This window comes from Lissotriton helveticus, chromosome 7 (genome assembly GCF_964261635.1).
Source record: "Lissotriton helveticus chromosome 7, aLisHel1.1, whole genome shotgun sequence".
NCBI lineage: Eukaryota > Metazoa > Chordata > Amphibia > Caudata > Salamandridae > Lissotriton > Lissotriton helveticus.
The window spans coordinates 1,046,860,335-1,046,881,230 of record NC_136068.1 but is presented as its reverse complement, the minus strand read 5'-3'; the positions used below and the strand labels follow the sequence as shown (position 1 = coordinate 1,046,881,230).

General features: G+C 46.1%; 1 long non-coding RNA gene across 2 annotated transcripts in view; it reads right to left on the bottom strand.

The window, feature by feature from the left end:
- LOC144767212 (uncharacterized) overlaps positions 1-19,888 on the bottom strand; it is a 28,688-nt gene extending 8,800 nt beyond the window's left edge. The window contains exons 1-2 of one of the 2 annotated variants that reach the window (XR_013598099.1): positions 19,693-19,888; positions 19,378-19,454 (exon numbers count right to left, since the gene is read on the bottom strand). This is a non-coding gene — a long non-coding RNA (uncharacterized LOC144767212). Of the gene's footprint in view, positions 1-19,377; positions 19,499-19,692 lie in introns of those variants that run through there. The other variant, XR_013598098.1, reaches the window with a different exon arrangement.
- Positions 19,889-20,896: the final 1,008 nt, after the last annotated feature.

Genomic DNA, 20,896 nt, shown 5'->3' with positions numbered 1-20,896 from the left:
AGGGTTTGCTGTCCTGTCCTGAGGTCCTGTCCTGAGGTCCTGTCCTGATTCCAATCCGAGGGTATCCTGTCCTGTCCGGGGTGTCCATTCTGCACCTGCTGTCCTTTGAGGGGTATCCTTCCTTGAGGGTTTCCTGTCCTTAAACTGACCCGTGGCCAGGGTTTGGTTTCCACACCAGTCTAGGTAAATACTGTTCTAAGTTCTTTAAACTTGCACCTTTCTATATTTCTACCTTTTGCTTAAATAAAGTGATACTTTGGCATATGTTATTTTCCATGCTTTCCGCAAACCATTGAAAGTCATTTGCAATTATCTCGCAAACGTATTCCCATGTCATCTCACCTGTTAGAAATTATATTTTGCATTGCAGTTTGTCATTTCCTGATATGGTCTAGAACCTCCTTACCTAGACTGTTCAAAGGGCCATTCACTTTAAGTTTAGCGTGTTACTCTTTATAGGCCTTCCTATAGTTACCCATGCATAGTCTGTCCATGCTTGAAGATTTTTGAGATTGTGTAGCATTCTTCATTTATATTCCATAGCAATTTTCAATGATTACCTTGTCTTTATTTCTCTATAGTTATATCATTTACATTTTACTAGTCATTGAATGTCTTATTCTTGTACACCTGATGCATGAGAACAATGAACTTTAGATAAACATTTTAAAACTTCCAGTTGTCCGTGGTCATTTCCAACAGTATTTTGAATGTTATTGGTTGGGTTTGTATTTTGCTGCCTTTCCTTTTACAGCTAGCTCCCTGATTCATTGTGGTCATTAGGTACCCGCATCGGTGGATGGTAAGTCGGGTGCACTGAGAAACAATAGTAGGGAACACACACAAATTGGTAGAGCTCGTGAAGTCACCTGGTCAATGTATATGGTGATTTGAAAGTATATGGGCCCTGAAGCCGGAAACGGCGAAAATTATTGGTCGGGTGGCCTCGCGCGCTCTATCAGTTTTTCTGGTAGCAGAGGTATAGTTAGGGACTAAGCTAAAGGTTAGGCAGGATTAGTTAGACTAGTTGAGTCGGAAGCTGCTAGTATATTGATGCTGCTATAAGAGCGGCCATTCCAGGGGATCTGATCAGTCTCTTGAAGTGTGTTGCCTTTGAATTCATGAATTTTTGTATTGTTATTATTCTTGTTCTTATATTGTTATATGTATTAATCCATGCGTTAGTAAACCGTATTGTTTCTTGTTGTCCGAACTCCCCGGGGAATTGAAAGGGCAAGTGGTGAATAGAATCCATTGTCCTGAGGTCACAGGCTCGAGGAAAGTTAGGTGCAGGTTAGGATAACCGGGAAGCACTAACTAGGGTTTTCTGAATACATGTGTGAATAAATGTTAGTAACGAGGTTCATTGGCAAAATTCCCATAGTGACGTAACCTAGTAAGGGTCACATCGGAAGAGTAGCAGGTTCCTCGGAGCTTGGGTGAAAGCAAAGGGGTCCGCTGAGAAACCTTAGACTCAGATATATCCCGGAGAAGTGGATGAGTTTAGGGGAATAACAGGTTCACCGATGCTAGAGTGAAGGGTAGGCGGAAGGGATCTACCCGCAGCGCGTAAAAAGTAAATGGAAGTAGTTTACTTGCAGTAAAATAATTCTTTCTCTGTCTAGACACTTGAGCACTGTGGCGAATGTGTATTCGTTGTAAAATAACCAAGCACTGAACACTTTAAAAGAAAGAAAGTTTCCGTTACCTTGTGAAGGGAGGGAGTCAGTCGCGAAGCGCCTCTGACGTCACTCCGTGCCGCGCTGGGATTGGTAGACGCAGCGGGCGGGTAGCGGGGCTGGAATTGTAAAGGAGGGGTGAAGCGCCGAGGAGTGGGAACTGTCTCACGAAGGGGCCGCGCACCCATTGGTCGAAACTATTTGAACGCGTGCACCTCATTGGTCGCACAGATTTGCAAGGCGCGTTCTGATTGGAGGTAGTTAGTAAACAAGGTTTAGCGTAGAAGTCGCATGTGGCACTCGCAGACTACAGGAACTCGACCTGATCCAAGGCACCTAGGGTTTGAAAGGGATCAGTGGAAGACTAATAGATACGATATTATGTACGGAACAAAGAGAAAAATGTCCCTTGTAAGTAAGGTGAAAAATTATTTCAAAACGGACAAACCGATTAAATCTAGAGAAGGTGTTCTTGTCCCACCACCTAATACTCCTGCCTCATTCATGATGTTTGACCGAGGGTACAATACCTGTGTGTGGTTGGAGAATTGGGTAAAGTACACAAAAGATGACGGAGTATTGGCTTTTCCGTTAGAAGGCACTTTCAATGGTAGGATCTTATTTAATTTAAGAACCCGAATGAATGAACTGCATCCCAGACCGAGACTAACGCAGTATGAGGCATTAGAGGAATGGGAAATAGAGGCTTTTGAAAGAGAAAGACCCCGAATGGACAAAGGTTTGACCAAATGGTACCCCAGGCAAAAACAGGAGTCCAGGGATAAAAGGATGAAGCAGTGGAGGCAGAGTATGATGGTTGAGGGTCTGTTTCCCATGATGCCGGCATGTCATAATCCTGCAGCGGGTGAGAAAAGTACCGAAAAGTGTAAGCATTGGGGGGCCCTTGGGGAGTCAGATGATGAATTGATAGATGACATCTGTACCAGAAGTCCGCCACCTTATAATGAGGGGGTCCGTCCTTCCAGTGTAGGAGATGCTCCCCGTCGCCACTTTATAAAGGAAGAAGACAGATCATTAGGACTGGGAGGGGGTGGTCGAGTATTGCCCTATTTTGAGAAACCCGAACCGGCGGAAACAAGGGATATATATCCCAAAGTGCCCGCAAGCCAGGAAGAAAAGTATTCACGTACAAAAGTGTTCCTTCCCAGACCTATGTATGAAAACGAAGAGAAACCATCGAGTTCAGGACTGCCTTTTGTTCAACCTCCATATGAGGAAGAGCGCAGGTCCTTTAACACCGGAACCTTGTTCCCAAAACCAAATTATGGTGGGGGACCAAGTGAAACGCATCCTACTGCCCCGAGTTTTACTCCTCCATTGACCCCACAGATATTACATGACACGACTTTAAGAAGGATACTAGTGGAAAAGGAGCAAGAGGCTCTAGCTAGACAAAGGACAGAAATAATTCAGAAAATATCCCAGTTAAATACCAGTCCTGAGGCGTTGACTATTCCAGTAACTATTGGACCAGTGGTTCCGTTATACGGAAATAGTCAGGGAAATCCGATTACTCCAGTTATGACCCCAGTCATGGCACCCCCGAGACAGGAACCGATAATCATAGATGATCAGTCCAGTGAATGCGAGTCTGAAGTTGCGTTCTTGGACTTGCCAAACAAACAGACCGGAAAGGGAATACAGCAGAGGCATAACCCTTTTAATGCGAAAGAAATTAAATTAGAGTCAGCAACAGGTACTAGGAGTGTCTCTCTGGTAACTCCGGATGAAATTGAAAGTTGGAGTCGCGAATTAGAGAAACAGACTCCGCAAACGAAACCTTTAGACCTCTACAAGCTGAGGGTAGAAATAGAAGAATTAATGCCAGGAAATGTGGGGTTGGATCGATTGAATACCTACTCTGAAGAAGAATTGTCGTTTATGTGTAAAAGCTTTACAAGAAACACCAGAATGCTCCACGAAAAACTGACAGACACCGCAGCCAGTATGGGGGTAGATATTTCAAAATCCAAGCCCTTGCAGAAACCGTACAGAGCAGACTTCTCAGACAAAGATATAGAGCACCTGAATGTAGCGGGGAAAAAGTTGCAGATTAAAGAATTATTGGGGGTACTGCAAAAATGGGGAGATGTGGAAAGATGGAGAAGCAGGTGGGCGAGAAAGAAAGAAGAGGCTCGCTCCCGACAAGCGACTCCTGAGTTTGCTTTGAGGGAGGTAGAAAAACCTGAGCAGTTATGCCCCATGCGCGAAGTACCCGGAGGGAAGTATGTGCATGTCCCTTGGTCCAGACAGGATATTGTGTCCTTTACGAATGATTTTCCAAAATTACGAGAGAAACCAGTAGACTGGTACAGGCAGGTGGAAAGGTTCGTGAAGGTACAGAAATGTCTGTGGAAGGACCTGGATGGGTTTTTCGACATTGTGGTTCCTGTAGATTTATGGACCCAGTGTAAAATAGCCATAGACTGGCCTAGTGAAGAGTACCCAAGGAATAAAGAAACAGGGGAGCCATCAAAGGATGTCATGCGAAAATATGAGCAGGTAATTCAGCATTTGAAAGAAAAGGTGCCCGCAAAGGAAACTGATTGGACAAAAATAGATAGGACAACACAGGAAAGGGATGAGACAGTGCACTCCTTCTATGAGAGGTTATTGCAGGTATTCAAAACATACAGTGGTATTGATAACATCGAGATGAAAGACATGACGCATTTTATTTACAGGTTTGTAAATGGTTTAAGACCCGAAATTTGTCAGTGGATAAAAGATAATAAAATCTGTTGGCATACAAAAAAGATGGATGAGGTCCTGCGGTATGCAAAGTACTGCGAGGACGAGATGGCAGAAAAGAAAAAGGCCCTTAAGGAGAAAGTGATGTGGGCTCAAGTGAAGCTCGCAGAACAGCAGGAAAAACAGTTGAGTAACATGGTTAAAAATGCTGAGAACAAAGGTCCTGGGGGTGGGGGTGGAGGAAAGCCCCGGCCCAAATTTAGCAGGGAAGAGGCTATGAAGAAATTTCCCTGCCATCAGTGCGGCGAAATTGGACACTGGCGTAACGAATGCCCCTATCTAATAGATGATAACGCCAAAACACCTGATTTAACTCCACAGACGCAGAAAGAAAGACCAAGAAAGACTCAACCACAGGTAAAAACAGTTCAGGTGCCTCGAGCACCAAAGCAGGTGTACAGGGGAAAACAGGGCGAGGGTGAGGAGATAGAAGTTTGGGAAAGCGGTGAGAACAGAAATACAGCAACTTCGCAGTATCTGCTGAATGATACCTTCCTTTGTAATGATCAGTACTGACGGGGCCTGAGAGGGGAGGACGAGGAGTGCGTACTTGGCGCTTCCTTGCCGGTAGACCAGTCTGGACCATACATTGAAGGAAAGGTTGACGGAAATGATGTCACCTTTCTGTTGGACACTGGCGCTACCCGTTCTACTGTAAGAACAGTGGACGTCCCAAACCTACCCCTCTCGGGAGAAAATATCCAAGTAGTGGGTGTATCTAATCAATTGATTAGTACTCCTGTTACCGAACCAATGGAGATTTCAATTGGAAATTTTAAACAAATGCATAGATTTGTCGTCTGTGACACCAGTCCAGTGAATCTACTGGGCCGTGATTTGCTGTGCAAAATGAACTGTACCATCTTTTGCACACCAAAGGGGGTTGAAATTCAGACCCCGGATGAAGATGGCATTTATAAATTATTGTTGCTCAGACCTGACTCGGAAATTAAACGATTGACCCTGCAAGACTTGCCCCAAGAACTCCAAGAAGCAGTAAAGCCAGAGGTGTGGGACTTCACTGGAAAAGATGTAGGATTAATGAAGGATGTAGACCCCATACAGATAGCCATCAAGGATAATGCAGTATACCCTAACACCAAGCCCTACCGAATGAATGCTGAAGTGAAAGCCGGTGTCACACTGGAAATAAAAAAGTTACTAGAAGGAAACATCATACAGGAAGTGATGAGTAGCCCATGTAACTCACCGATTATGGGTATCAAGAAGCCTAGTGGCAAATACAGGGTAGTGCAAGACCTGAGAAAGGTAAACAAAATTGTAGTTCCTTGCTGCCCTATTGTCCCGAACCCAGCAGTGATATTGTACCAGATTCCTTGGGATGCTGAGTGGTTCACTGTGATTGATTTGTGTCATGCATTCTTTTCGATACCCTTGCACCCCGACAGCAAATTTCTTTTCTCATTTGCCTTCGAAGGTCACGTGTATTGCTGGAACAGGGTCCCTCAAGGGTATACAGAGAGCCCCTCTATCTTTAATCAGATCTTGAAAAAATGTCTAGAGACTTTGATCTTACCTGGGAACTCTGTCCTAGTGCAGTACATAGACGACCTCCTACTGGCGTCTAAAAGTCATAGGGACTGTGTAGTTGACACCATTGCCCTACTAAATCATCTGTGTGAGAAAGGGCATAAAGTGGCCCCTGACAAACTACAGTTCTGTGCAAAATCAGTAAAATATCTAGGACACCAGATAGAAAAGGGCGTCAGAAAAGTCACATCAGAAAGAGTGAGAATAATTCAAAAGATGCAGTTGCCCCGTACTCAAAAAGAAATCAGAATGTTCCTGGGTGTACTAGGGTACTGCAGGCAGTGGATTCTGGGATTTGCTGTCTTAGCCAGGCCTTTGATAAAAATGACCACGAGAGGAATGCCAGATATTGTAGAATGGGACGATGAAAGCCTAATGGCCTTCACAAGACTGAAAAATTGTCTGTGTACAGCCCCTGCGTTGGGAATGCCAGATTACTCAAAAGAATTTGCATTATTCTGTGACACTCGCGATAATTGCGCATTGTCAGTCCTGACTCAAGAACATGGCACGACCAGAAGGCCTGTGGCCTATTTCTCTGCCACCTTGGACCCAGTAGCTGCTGGGTTGCCAGGCTGTCTGAAAGCAGTAGCTGCTACCTGTGCAAGTTTGGAACAAAGTGAGTCCATTGTCATGGGACATCCTGTGACTGTGTATGTTTCACATGGAGTGGTAATTTTATTGACTAGAACTAAAACGCAGTATCTCACCCCTAGTCGGCTGACTAAATACGAGAGGATTCTTGTGGGTGCAGCAAATGTAAGCATTGTTAGGTGCGGTATTCTGAACCCTGCCACTTTACTCCCTGACCCCCTGGAAATGGAAGGTGGGGATGATGATGAACATGACTGCATCGATCTGACAGAGTTCAGTACCAAGCCACGCCCAGACATTAAAGAAACTCCATTGCCTGTGCATGACATGGAATTATTTGTAGATGGTTCCTGTCTAAGACATGAACTAGGAGGCCTGAGTGCTGCATATGCTGTAGTCTCCCTAACCAAAATTGAAGAAGCAGGTTACCTATATAACATAAAGTCTGCACAAGTAGCCGAATTGATTGCTATGATAAAAGCTTGCAAAATTGGGAAGAACCTACGCATAACAGTGTATACTGACAGTCAGTACTGTTATGGTGTTGTGCATGACTTTGGCCAATTGTGGCTACAGAGGGAATTCCTGACTTCCTCAGGTACTCCCATTCGAAATGGAAAAGTTGTTCATGACCTTTTAGAGGCCATCCAGTTACCCAAGGAACTGGCAGTGGTAAAATGCGTTGCTCATAAGAAGAGCATGGACAAAATATCACTGGGAAACGATTATGCTGATCGAGTGGCCCAATGGTGCGCCAGAGATCACTATATCGTTAATCCTAAACGAGGGGGGATCGGAGCCAGCTGCCAACTTCAAGTGTTTGAAGAAGTGCCTACTTGGGATGAAGTGAGAGAGTGGCAGGAGTCGGCCCCTTGGCAAGAAAGAGAGAAATGGAAGGAGGATGGGTGTAGACCGAGACGTGTGGATGGTGTCATTTTGGGCCCAACTGGTATGCCTGTGTTACCCCGACACTTGCTTGGCACAATGGCAAGATTGATACACGAGGGATCACACATTGGTAGGGATGCCATGATTCTGGTATTTCAACAGACTTGGTACAGTAAAAAGTTCAGAAAAGTAGCAGAGTCCCTCTGCCAGAGGTGCCTGTCATGTCAACAGATGAACCCAGGCAAGAGGACAATGGTAGAGCTGAGCAAAATTGGGAGATCAGGGGGTCCTTTCGTAAGGATACAGATTGATTTCATCACCATGCCCCGTTGTGAAGGGAAGCGATATGTACTTGTCATTGTTTGCGTATTTTCAAAGTGGGTAGAAGCTTACCCTACTCCCCAAAGTGACGCACTGACAGTAGCGAAGTGTTTACTAAAAGAACTGATACCTAGATTCAGGGTACCATTCATTATTGAATCAGATAAGGGTGGACATTTTCAAAATGAAATACTGGCTGAACTCTGTAAGGCCTTTGGAATAAGGCAGAAACTTCATTGTGCATACCACCCAGAGGCTTCTGGAATAGTGGAACAAGTAAATGGAACTATTAAAAACAGATTAGCAAAGCTGACTGATGCAACTGGCATGACCTGGGTGAAGGCCCTGCCCCTGGTCCTGATGGGACTGAGAAGTGTTCCTGACCGCAAGACAGGCCTAAGTCCCCATGAAATCATTATGGGAAGAGTGATGAGACAAGCATGGGTGCCAGGAAGCAAACTGTTGAGTATTACTGATGATTTGGTGCTTGAATACTGCAGAAGATTGGGTGACCAAGTGCGTTCTATCTCTCGCCAGATTGGAGACGACGGCATCCTCAATCCAACGACTCCTCTCCACAACTTGGTTCCGGGAGACTGGGTCAAAATAAAGAAGCACACTCGGTCAAGCTGTCTGGCACCAAGGTGGGGAAAGAAACGCCAAATAATCCTGGTAACAACCACTGCAGTGAAGTGTGCAGGCATTCCCCAGTGGATCCACGCTGGCCACACCCAGAAGGTATTACCAGACGAGTAACCTGAAGTAGAAGGGCGTCCAGCAGAGGACTCTGCAGGAGCCAGACCAGAAGCAGTTGTCAACGAACAGCCCAGCACCAGTCAAGCTGCAGGAACAGCAGACGTTGGCCCAGGAGTAGTTGACTACGAACTGCCAAGAATCCAGCCTGCTGAAGAGGTCCAGGAAACTGAGCCAGGAGTAGCTGATGACGAGCTGCCAAGCATATGGCCAGAAGAATGGATACCATTGATTGATCTGACCGAAGATCCCATCCGAACAAGAGAGCGACTTTGTGAAGGTAGAGAGTGGACTAGTCAGGAAAAGCAAGGCACAGGCGAAGAACCTCAGCCGCTTGAGATTCACATCAAAACTGAGGAAGGAGAAGGTCAGACAGGGACAGAACAGGTGTTCGATACGCCTCCACTAACTCCTGATGTGGATAAGGGACAGCTTAGACATAGAATAATAGTTCGAGCAGAAGAAAATCAAGAGATCGAAGTGCTTGAACAAGATCAGATAGGGTTAGAAGAACGGGTTCAGGAAACCGAAACAGAAACAGAAACAGAGACAATCGAAAGCTAAAAACAAAATATTCCTGAACAAGGCCAGATTAGTAACCAGGCAGAAGAACTAGATGCTAGCCCTGGAACTAGCCAGATAGGGGAAGAAGAAGAAGAAAGTGAAGCAGAATTGCCACAAGCTAAAGAGAACAAGAGAATAAGAGAAGAAAGCGAAGTCCAAGTACCAACTAAGAGACTCAAGAAAAGAAACAACCTTGAGCCTAGGTTCGTAAAGAAATTGAGGCTAAGGATAAAGACAGTGGAAGAAAAACGTGCAGAAGCAAGGAGAAGTGCGCGGATAGCAGAGCAAGGAGAAAACTCTTCCAAAAGAAGGAGTGAACGAATAAAAAGACAAAACAAAAAGTACAAGTCTCCTGAATGGACACTCGTTTTGGAAGAACTTGAAGATCTTGATATAACTGACGTAAGCGACGGAGAGCCCGTCCCTGAGTACTCTGCTGAAGAAGAAGACGAACCACCGTGAATTTGCACAAAGTAAGCTAGTTGTGTAAAGACACAAAGAGGGGTCGAGAAACTTCTTCTGAGCCGAAATGTCTGATTCAACCGTGAATGGTAGACCTAGTTGCAGTCGTTTCAAGACGTGCTGCAAGGTGTGTATATGTAGTATAATAGTACTGATAGTCATCTGGATAGGACTAACAATCTTCATTCCCTTTGCTGTAAGTAAAGATACTAACATTGTCCCTACTGAAGTTGTAAATACTGACAGTGAGGAGCTGACAACACAGAGTGTAGCAAGACATGAGAGAGCATTGAGACAAACAAAACAAGACTTAGAAGCATCAGATGAGGGAGGACTACATTATCATGGAATTAAGAACAGGACACACTTAAATGTTTTTGCAAACTTGTTAATACACTATGTAGAGACTATGGAAATTGAAGATTGCTATGTCTGCATGAAGCTACCCACTTCTGTAGCTGAAGGCGTGACATACCATCACTTACCATTGACATATGGAATATCCTGTAGCATTTTAGCTAGTTTATTTTACAAAAGAGGACCGTTACAGTACTATTACTCTAACAATGACGTGATCTTTTCTGAGCTTCCTATCCGTGGGAACTTGAATCCTGTACATACAAAAAGTGACACAATTAGATATATGGGAGACTACTTCCTGACTATAGGTAACATTGACATAGCGGACGCACACAGAGATAACTTGACTTGTTCTTTGCGTGAGCAGGAAAAAAATTTCCTGAACATGGCAGAGAAAAGGAGAATTAAAATACAAAAGAAGGCTAATGACGAAAGTCAGAAAAAGCCAAAGTGGGCTGAGAACATGGAAGGCACCTCAAATGGTGGGGCGGGACCTGCTCTGTTGCTGGATTTTGAAAAGAAAGGCAAGCTATGTCTTCACCGCGAGAAGACTAGCTATTATAATAACATTTTCATTGGTTCCAGTGAATGCGAACATAATTACAAGGTAATTGGAGGTTGGGGTTTCAAAAATGGGTCAGAGCCTGTGTTTCCTGGAATTTATTATATTTGTGGGGACAAGGCTTATTTCAAATTGCCGAATCACTGGTATGGAAGTTGCTATTTTGGCATTGTCTTCCCGAAAATATACCATGTGAATGGGAAAGCTGGAAGCAATGAAGATACTAATGGCTTAGTGCGTAGTAAAAGAGAAAGTATAGGTGAAATTATGGGTAGTATTTTCAGTGCACTGATACCTGGAGTGGGAGTGGTTCTGAACACTCACAGAATTTGTAAATTGTCTACTATAGTGGATGTATTGTCTACTGAGACAGCTCATGGATTTCTGCTGGTCAATACCGAAATGGTTGCGATCAGATCAATGGTTTTGCAGAATCGACTTGCTCTTGATACCTTATTAGCGAAAGAGGGCGGAGTCTGCCGGATGTTGAAGGCGCAACATTGTTGCACTTATATTCCGGACAAAAGTGTACAGATCAAAAAATATGTGAAAAACATTACTAATTTGACAAAGGAACTCAAACCACTCGAGGTTGATAGTGCCTGGAAGAGACTGGTAGATGGTCTCTCAAATGTAGGTCATTGGCTTGCTAGCGTAGGTAAAAGCTTATTGTTCAAGATACTGATGCCAATTGGAATTATAGGTCTTATCATATTATTCATTTTTATTTGTTGTAAATACCGCAAGCGCACCAAAAAGCACGAGGTAAATGCAAGAGGAGTGAAACGAAGTGTGGATGAGATTGAATTAGAGGAAGTGAATGATCAGATATACAAAAAGGTGAAGACTTCTCACCCTACCAGAACTGAAAGAGAAAAGTTAGAACGATTGCTGGAAGAGATAGAGCTGTATAAAGTGTGAAAGAAAGTTGGCATCTGGTTCCATATATTTTGTGATGATAGTAAATATCATCAAAGAGGGGATTGATGAAGCAAAGCTTCGCATATTTTGCGGACTTGCTGTACTCAAGAACCTCGTTTATGTGGAATAAGTTAACAAATGTATGTTTTACTAACGTTTATATTTAGTTTGAATAAAGACCACGAAGCTTGCACATGTGTTTTACTAAAATAATTTACCCGAGTCACCTAATATGGCCGCCGCTTGTATTTAGTTACTGCGCATGCGTCAGTCACACTCACGTGTCCTGACGCGTCTGCAGAAGTGGAGGGAAATTTATGCGCATGCGTAATACATAGCTGTGCCCATCATGTGGTACTGCTCATGCCACTGCTCTTGTGATTGTATTCATGTAGCTAACATATAGACTGCATAAGTATATTTTATGATGATAAGTTGAAAGTAAAACCCTGTGATGTGTTTTCATGATGACATTATTATGTATTAATTTGTTTTCGCTTACTTTTCATGTACCGCGGGAAATGGGGGTCTGAGAGAGAGGAGAGCCATATTGGAGGTCCCTTCTGCGCCTGCGCAAACTCTGCGGCACAGTGGACCTTGACTGATGGAACACAGCCAGTTGGCAGTGATGGGCAAGATGCTCCTGAGAACCGACCTGAAACTCGGCTGAACGGAGTCACATGTCCTTATTCAGAAACATTGTAATATTCCTATTGTATTTCTCTGCAATTTCTCATGAGAACCCCAATCTCTCTAGGCGGTACCCAAGTATGCAAATACAGGCTTGAAATGTTGTGTTATGATTGGTGTGTTACCCAAATCCTACCTTAGGACCAATCCAAATTGAGGGATTCTGACACTTTGCAACATTGGGGGGTGGTACACTGCCCCAAACAGTATATCTACCCTGGGTTCACCTAGGGAATCGTCCGACTTGTCTGGTTTAGCTGACCTGTCACTGACCCATCGCACTCAATAGGTGACTGAAGATACAGAGAGCTGCGGAGCACTCTGTCCGAATTTGACCATAGACTAAGGTTCTACTGAACCTTAAAGTGCTGGCGAAGCACTTTGCTGGGAGTTCGCTGACCCAATCGGGGTCTTGATCGATAACTGCAGAGAGGGTGGAGCGCAGGCGTTGCTTCCGAACTGTGGGTTCCGGTCCTGTCCTGAGGGTTTGCTGTCCTGTCCTGAGGTCCTGTCCTGAGGTCCTGTCCTGATTCCAATCCGAGGGTATCCTGTCCTGTCCGGGGTGTCCATTCTGCACCTGCTGTCCTTTGAGGGGTATCCTTCCTTGAGGGTTTCCTGTCCTTAAACTGACCCGTGGCCAGGGTTTGGTTTCCACACCAGTCTAGGTAAATACTGTTCTAAGTTCTTTAAACTTGCACCTTTCTATATTTCTACCTTTTGCTTAAATAAAGTGATACTTTGGCATATGTTATTTTCCATGCTTTCCGCAAACCATTGAAAGTCATTTGCAATTATCTCGCAAACGTATTTCCATGTCATCTCACCTGTTAGAAATTATATTTTGCATTGCAGTTTGTCATTTCCTGATATGGTCTAGAACCTCCTTACCTAGACTGTTCAAAGGGTCATTCACTTTAAGTTTAGCGTGTTACTCTTTATAGGCCTTCCTATAGTTACCCATGCATAGTCTGTCCATGCTTGAAGATTTTTGAGATTGTGTAGCATTCTTCATTTATATTCCATAGCAATTTTCAATGATTACCTTGTCTTTATTTCTCTATAGTTATATCATTTACATTTTACTAGTCATTGAATGTCTTATTCTTGTACACCTGATGCATGAGAACAATGAACTTTAGATAAACATTTTAAAACTTCCAGTTGTCCGTGGTCATTTCCAACAGTATTTTGAATGTTATTGGTTGGGTTTGTATTTTGCTGCCTTTCCTTTTACAGCTAGCTCCCTGATTCATTGTGGTCATTAGGTACCCGCATCGGTGGATGGTAAGTCGGGTGCACTGAGAAACAATAGTAGGGAACACACACAAATTGGTAGAGCTCGTGAAGTCACCTGGTCAATGTATATGGTGATTTGAAAGTATATGGGCCCTGAAGCCGGAAACGGCGAAAATTATTGGTCGGGTGGCCTCGCGCGCTCTATCACCTACACTTGCACAGTGTCAGTGTTAAGGCTTGGTGAATGGTGTGTCGTGTGTTGTGCCTTTCCCACCCCTTTTCTACCCACTCTGCGAACGTGCATGGCCCTGTTGGTTACTTGTTTACAACATAGTCCACGTCCCCTAAAGTAACTGAAGCTGGGTCTGGTGGCTTAGTGAATTAATACATCCACAGTGGGGGGGGGGTCTGTGTTCTTGTGGTCACAGGTTCAAATCCCAGCAGGCCTTTTATCCTTCTGAGGTCGATAAAATGAGTTCCATTGAGTTGGGTAACAATAAACATCTGTTATTCAGCGCAAAGATACAATTGGGTGAAGGTGCGCGTTTTTTCAAATACACTTTGTTATCTGCACATTCAAGGTTGGACACACGTCTGGCAAAGTTTGGATGTCACACTCGCATACCTCCAGCACCCTCCGGTGGCACCTGCTAGCCCTCTGCGGAGGAGTCTTTGTATGCCTTAAACCGTAAACTTTGGGCTAAAAAAACTCACCCATGCAGCTCTGGCTGAGCCTTTGTGCGTTGTGCCCCTAGGCTGAGACCCGCCTGAGTCTAAGAGCCGAGTGTGCAAAAAGTGGCACCCGCGGATGCATGTGTCCAAGTGGTTCTCTACATTTAAAGGTAGTCTGAAACTGGCAAGGGAGATTTAACTAGTAACAGTACTGGCGGGCAGCTGATCATGCGGCGTGTTGCAGCTTACACTAAAAAGCAAATTATTGTTAACATGCGCTGCAGCCTGCAGTGAAGAATCTGACTCAGCTTTCCAGGCCGTGAGCTGCGGCGCTGGGTAATTACCACGGAGGCGGGCTGACCGGGCCTGGTCGCCCGCCTCCTCAGATTCCAGAAGGCCACAGCTCTAACCCCACCCTCTTTGTGCCACTTGTAACTCTCAAACTGTGTTAGTCTCACTGTGGCACCCCTTTATGCCAGGTCTGTGACCTCAGATCTCCATGCCCCCATCTTCAGTCTGCCTAGAGAGTTAGCACCACTAAACTCTGCTCTAGGCCTCACTTTAGGGCCCCTTGTCCCCTCTCTGTTTCCCGAATGTTTCACTGGCAGCAGCCTCAGGGTGCCTGTCTGCGTACACCTTTTCTACCTGTCACTCTCTCTACCTTTTCTCCCTGTCACTCTCTTCTCCCTGTGTGTCGCTACCCGTGAGTCCTCGCTGCAGGCCACCCATCTCCCTCTGCCCCATGCCCCTCCCTGCAGGACTTGTGTGTGTCAGTCCTAACAGCCTCTCTGTGCATGCCACGTCGCAGCCCCACCCCTGTCCGCCGGAGCTAGTTGACTTGTACTGCACCGTTCTTCTATAGACCCCTCTATCTAGACTACAACTGCCTGGCGCTTTCTGCTGCATGAGTGTGCCACAAAGCCCCCACTGTGCGTCAGACCACACATCTCATTCTCTGCCCCCTCCTGTCCTAGTCTGTCAGCACTAGTGAGCTTACTTTGCACGCTTCTAGCACCTTTCTATGACTCCCCCGGGTACCCTGTGCTCGACACGTGTGTGCTGACAGTGAAATATTGGTGCAAACCACACCTGGTTTTCTCCCCTCCTCTCTGACCTCTTCTTCTGTCCGAGTGAGTCCATGCTAGGGAGCTCTTGCTGTCTCAGACAACACCTCTGCCCTAATCCTCTCTCATGACCCTTTCCCCCTTCTCTGCCTCTCCCTTCATCAGCTGTCCAGGTGTCGCACTGCCAGCGACCTGCGCGTGGTGCTTCTTTAACCCCTCTCTGCCCAAGTGTGCCAGTGTGCTCTCTCTGCCTCAATTACTGGCACCCCTCTCTCTCCATCACTCGGTAATCTTTTAGTGAGTGCCACACCTCCGTCTCTCCTGACTCTGCCCTACCCTGTTGCCCTAGCGTGACACTGACCCGGATCTGCTGCATGCCTCCGACCCCTCTCTGACCACTCCCCCGCCATCCATGTCCGAGTTTGCCATGGCCGGTGCGTTCTCAATGTAGCCTCTTTCTTTCTCTGCCACAAGGCCCTCTCTCTGGCAGTCTCTTTGTGGTTGCAGCGCTTACTTTCTCACTCACCCTCTCCCTGCCACTCCCCGCCTTCTCTGCTGTCCCGGTGTGACAGCACTCAGGATCGGCTTAATGGTGCTCTCTGCTCATACTCCCCCTCCCTCATGCCAGAGGGTGCCAGTGTGCTCTCACTGCCTCCACCCCTCTAATCTCCCCCCTGAACCCCTTCCCCTCTCTCCTGCCTCAACTCTGCTCGCGCCCTCAGGCCTGCCCAGGCTCTAGCACCCGTCTCTCCTCCCTGAGTGTGTCGGTAGGGTGGTCTGTGCTCAGACCATGTCTCCGCTCTCCCTTCACATGTCTCTCTCTCCCCCTCCAGTTCCTGATGACCACCAACTCCCTGACCACCTGCTGTGAGTCTGGCCGTCGGGGCCTGTCCGAGGCCGGGGCCTCGGCGCAGACCCCTGTCTACTGCCCGGTGTATGAGAGCAGTTCCTGGCCACGGCAGCCGCCCTGGGGGTCTACAGCAGCTCCTACTCCTCTGCTCAGGGCTACGGCAACTACGTGACCTACGGTGCTGAGGCGCCCGCCTTCTACTTCCTGGGAAGTGTGAGGGTGCGTGCGTGACTCCGGACAAGGCCACTGGGTGTGAGGAGGCTGGGCACACTCAAGAGAGAGCGGCACAGTGTCCCAAATCTGAGTCTCCTCCAGTCGAAGGCGGGGAAAAAACGTGGGGGGAAAAACGTAGGGGAATGTGGGCGGAGAATCAGAGGGCGGAAATAACCTGTGGATTGGGTCAGTGGTCGGAGTCAGAGGTGTGGCAGAAAGTGCAAAATATCCCACTTTTTTGTATTTATTTCCCATTTCACTAACCGGTTGCAGCTTATTACGTTATTTAATTTAACCAATTGATACACGTTTATTTAAGGTTTAATATGAGTTATTGACATTAAAATACATTCACAAAGTGGGATATGTTTCCAATCACAGAATGTCCCAAATATCCTTAAAAGTGGAATCGCAAGCCATTTATCTCTCAACCATGGGGTTTCTGTCCTCAGCAATTCTCCCTTTTTCGACAAGAGCAGTTCAAACATGAATAGCAAAATGTCCTAGTTGCAAATGTTTTCCACATAATTATGGCTCTGCCACATTTGCCACATAATATAATATATCATCTGCTTCATAATCTGACAATTTTAACTAGTAAATTGTTTATAGCTCAAAGATCAAGAGTTCCTAAAAAATGTGACTTGTGCTGCTGTGAAGTGGAGGGCCCTTTGCAAAGGTTGACTGGTCACCTTTCTCACTGCTGCAGTTGTATGTATGTTCCACTGGTACTAATAAGGAAACATCTTTGCAGAGACTGGTAGCATGTGTAAAAATTACAAAATAGTTAAGTATCAGAAAATTTGCTGCACCACTAATACCAGTGTAGAGTGTCAGAGCATTTTACATCACACATATTACACACAGACGACCAATCATATGTGTGTAAATCACTGTATAGGAAATGTTACATAAGACAAAGGACTACAAGGTGTGGACTACAAGGTGTAGGATCCATACGGCAACCATACTAGTAGGCAGCATAGTTCAATAGTGATTGGTCTGGAGAAACACACCCTGAATTTAAAACGTAATATCATGGTTGGTGATTCTCTTTAATAATCAGAATTCATTTCTACCCAAATGAAGCCTTTTTCTGCAACATTAGGATAATCAGAGACTTGGAAAAAAACATAACGCTCTAATTTATACCTTGCAGTTTCCATTCAGCTCTTACATGACAGTTAGGAGCTCACTATTCTATGTTAGGATTTTAATTTATTAACTGCAAGTAACAATAGGGTCTCTGACAAAAGCAGTAACCCACTGCCCTATTTACATTATGTGCACTGTGTGATCTGCATGATACATGTTCTTAGCAGCAGCCACATTAACCCTCTGGGCTTCTTTTCCATGAGTCAAAATGTCCACTAGACAAAACACTATCTCTCTACTAAGAACATTAATCACTGGAGTTATCATGACATTTTATCGTTTCCGAAAATTGTTGGAGGCCAGGAAGGAGGCAGCAAGTGCTTTTAAACCATTTTATACTTGCAAACATGATGCCCCCACCTGAAGTCAGCGCCAGTCGCGGTCCATGCAGGTAACAGCGGTGAGGCGGTGGCGCTGGGTAAGGGGGGAATTCAAGGGACGATGCAGAGGGGAAATTAATTATTTATTTAATTTCCCCTCTGCATGGTCCCTCGAAATCCCCCCTTACCCGGCCAATCTGCCTCACCACTGTTACCTGCACAGACCGCGACTGGTCAGCGCCTGGTGCAGTCGCACTGCATTAGAACCACCCTGCTCAAGGGTCCTCTGATCTAAGTGACAGAGTCACTGTCACTCCAGGCTGTGCTGCTTCATAGACCTGCCTGCAAGACCGGAGGTGAACTTCATAATGAATTGTGCTGGACAGACCTTCAAGGTTAGCCCACACCTGCCACTGCTAGGGTCCACCTGATGCTGCTAAGACACCAGGGCTTTAAATATCTTGCTGGGCCTTTTAAGGTATAGCATGGGAATGTGCTCTCTCAGGGGTAGTGATCTGGTGGACTGGTCATGAAGGCTGAACCTGGTTCCCCAGTTCTAAATTCAGCAGCTCTGACCATAGTGCCATATCCTCTCCCCCACTAAACGTCACGCTGCCCCACTGAGAGAAACATGCACTGCACTGACCTATACACACCTGGATGTGACTCAATTCAAATTACGCACTAGACAAGAGCAATATGCTGCCTAATAAAAAGTGAACAACATCCTAGAAAAAGCAAACACGTATAGGAAATGCAATATTAAGTCAATCCTGTGAAATGTAAGCAGGAACAACATGGTTACCTTTTTCTTTTTACACTCATTATTCAGAAATGAGTGAATGCTTTTGCCTGAAAAGTTAAGGCCATGTCTACAGGGCCCAGAAGGGACCCGATTCAATGAACATTGCTTATATCCTTACAAAACCATGGCCTTGTCTACACTATTTCTTGCTAAAAATATATTAGCCTGGTCAGAAGAAATGCTGCTCCTCAGGGGAACCCTGCTCTTGTGCACTCAAGTCAATACTCATGGAAGCCACCTTGTGCTGCTCTGACGTCACACGGGCACATGCCATGAAAAGAGCATCCCCTCTTAATCCTGGGACCTGTGGGGGTGGTTTAGCTAACACATTTGGCTAAACTGTGGGATAAAAATAATGAATACCTGGTAAACACCTCTTTGAAATTGATTCTAAAGAAATCTGTTACTCAATGGTCTCTTGCAAGAGATTTCCTCGTTTGTTCCAGTTGTTTATTTGTGATGTTTCGCTTGAACCAGTTAGCCCTTTCAGGACTGGCACTGGGACAACTTATAAATACGTGTGTGCCAGTGTTTTTCTTTTTTGGATCCATTTCACAGGGGAGCAAATAAACGAAAGGAGGAAAGAGAAGGTAATTCCTATTTCTTGAAGTCTCGGTTTTTAAGCGATGAAGAGTAGCGAGACAGAAAGGGAGGGAAGAGGGGAACAAGAGGGATGGGGGGCAGCTGCTAGCCGCAGGACTCGGAAAACTGGTCACTGTCCTTGTCTTCTTTGGGTACTTAGGAAAAGACAGTCATTTTCCTTCTCTGCCCGTTTCGCCCGCCCCAAAAGCCGAGCATTAACAATCGGCCTTGGCGATTTCTGCCATCCGGGAGGCAGGTTTAAAATAAGAAAGCAGGGTAACGGACTCTATAAAATTTAAAGTAGGGGCAGGCCTTACCCTGTCGATCGGATCCCGCCCACTTCGACCACTGTCCAGTACTGACCTGCGGGGCTGGCAGAGGCCGGGCACATCGCTGTTTGCAGTCAGGGGCCATCAGATGCCACGCTTTCCTTCACAGACCTGCGCCGGGGGAAACTTATGAGAAAGGCATTGGAGGCCCGGCCGGGGCCGGGCGTGCGCATGCGCAACACACATTTAATAAATGAAGAGGCCGTGGCCTGGGCGCACCAATTAATTTTATGGGGAGGCCGTGCGCTTGCTGGCTTAGCTGAGTGAAGGGGCCCCTGGAGCCGCGGGGCCCCCACGCACCGCGGGGGCTGCGTGGGCCTGTGTTACGCCTCTGCTGTCCAGTACTGACCTGCGGGGCTGGCAGAGGCCGGGCACATCGCTGTTTGCAGTCAGGGGCCATCAGATGCCATGCTTTCCTTCACAGACCTGCGCCGGGGGAAACTTATGAGAAAGGCTTTGGAGGCCCGGCCGGGGCCGGGCGTGCGCATGCGCAACACACATTTAATAAATGAAGAGGCCGTGGCCTGGGCGCACCAATTAATTTTATGGGGAGGCCGTGCGCTTGCTGGCTTAGCTGAGTGAAGGGGCCCCCACGCACCGCGGGGGCTGCGTGGGCCTGTGTTACGCCTCTGCATGTACAACTGAAGATGAGCACTGTTTGAGAGGCATTAAGTGAGTTATCTGGAATGTTTTTCAGTTTTCATTACACTTGTGAAAAAATTGTGTTTTACCCAAATAAACTTAACAAAGAGCAGTTGGGGTGGAAAAGGAAAAAAGTCAACAAATCACAAATCCATTTTTTAATATTTTTTTTAATTGCCATTTGGCTGTAGGTCATATTATATCACATTGTTTTAATAATATTGGCTGAAAAGCCAGTAGAGACTGAAGGTGTCATACGTGACATGAAGTCACTTGACAGCTACATTTCGATGTTTCCAAAATGTACTAGTTTATTTTGCCATAACTCACCCTTGAGGCGGAAGCCGAGGGTTCTTTGCGCTTCCTTGCGCACTGTTATTATTTTGCGGACTGTGGGTGTTATTGACCTTTAATAACATCTCCTTTTTAAAAACTTGTAAATATTTTAGAGGGAGCTTTTTTATATCAGCCCCTACCTGAAGCGAGAGTCACATCGCCCCAGGTCTCTCTCTCGCATCACACAGCGCCACTGTTGCCAGGCGCTAGGCATTTCCTGAGAATCTTCAGCCGCCATCTTGGCCTGGGGAAGGCTCGCGATCGAGATCTTCGCCCCTCCCGCACTCCTCCCACTCCCTCAGATGCATATAAACAACCGACCTGCCCGTCCGCGCAGCGGGCGGGTGCAGCGGGCCCGCCAAAGGCAAGCCCGTCTGCGCCCGTCCGCGCCCATACGAGCCTAGGGCCAGTCACTATGCCAAATTCCGCAAGTACCCCACGCACTTACTCCCGAGCTGCATTACTTCGTGCTCGCTCCGTGCCATCTTCATATTGTACTTTGTTTCAAACGACCCCTCCACCTTTTACTTACTGTACACTATGCCACCCCCCCAACCAAGTAGCGGTAAAACACA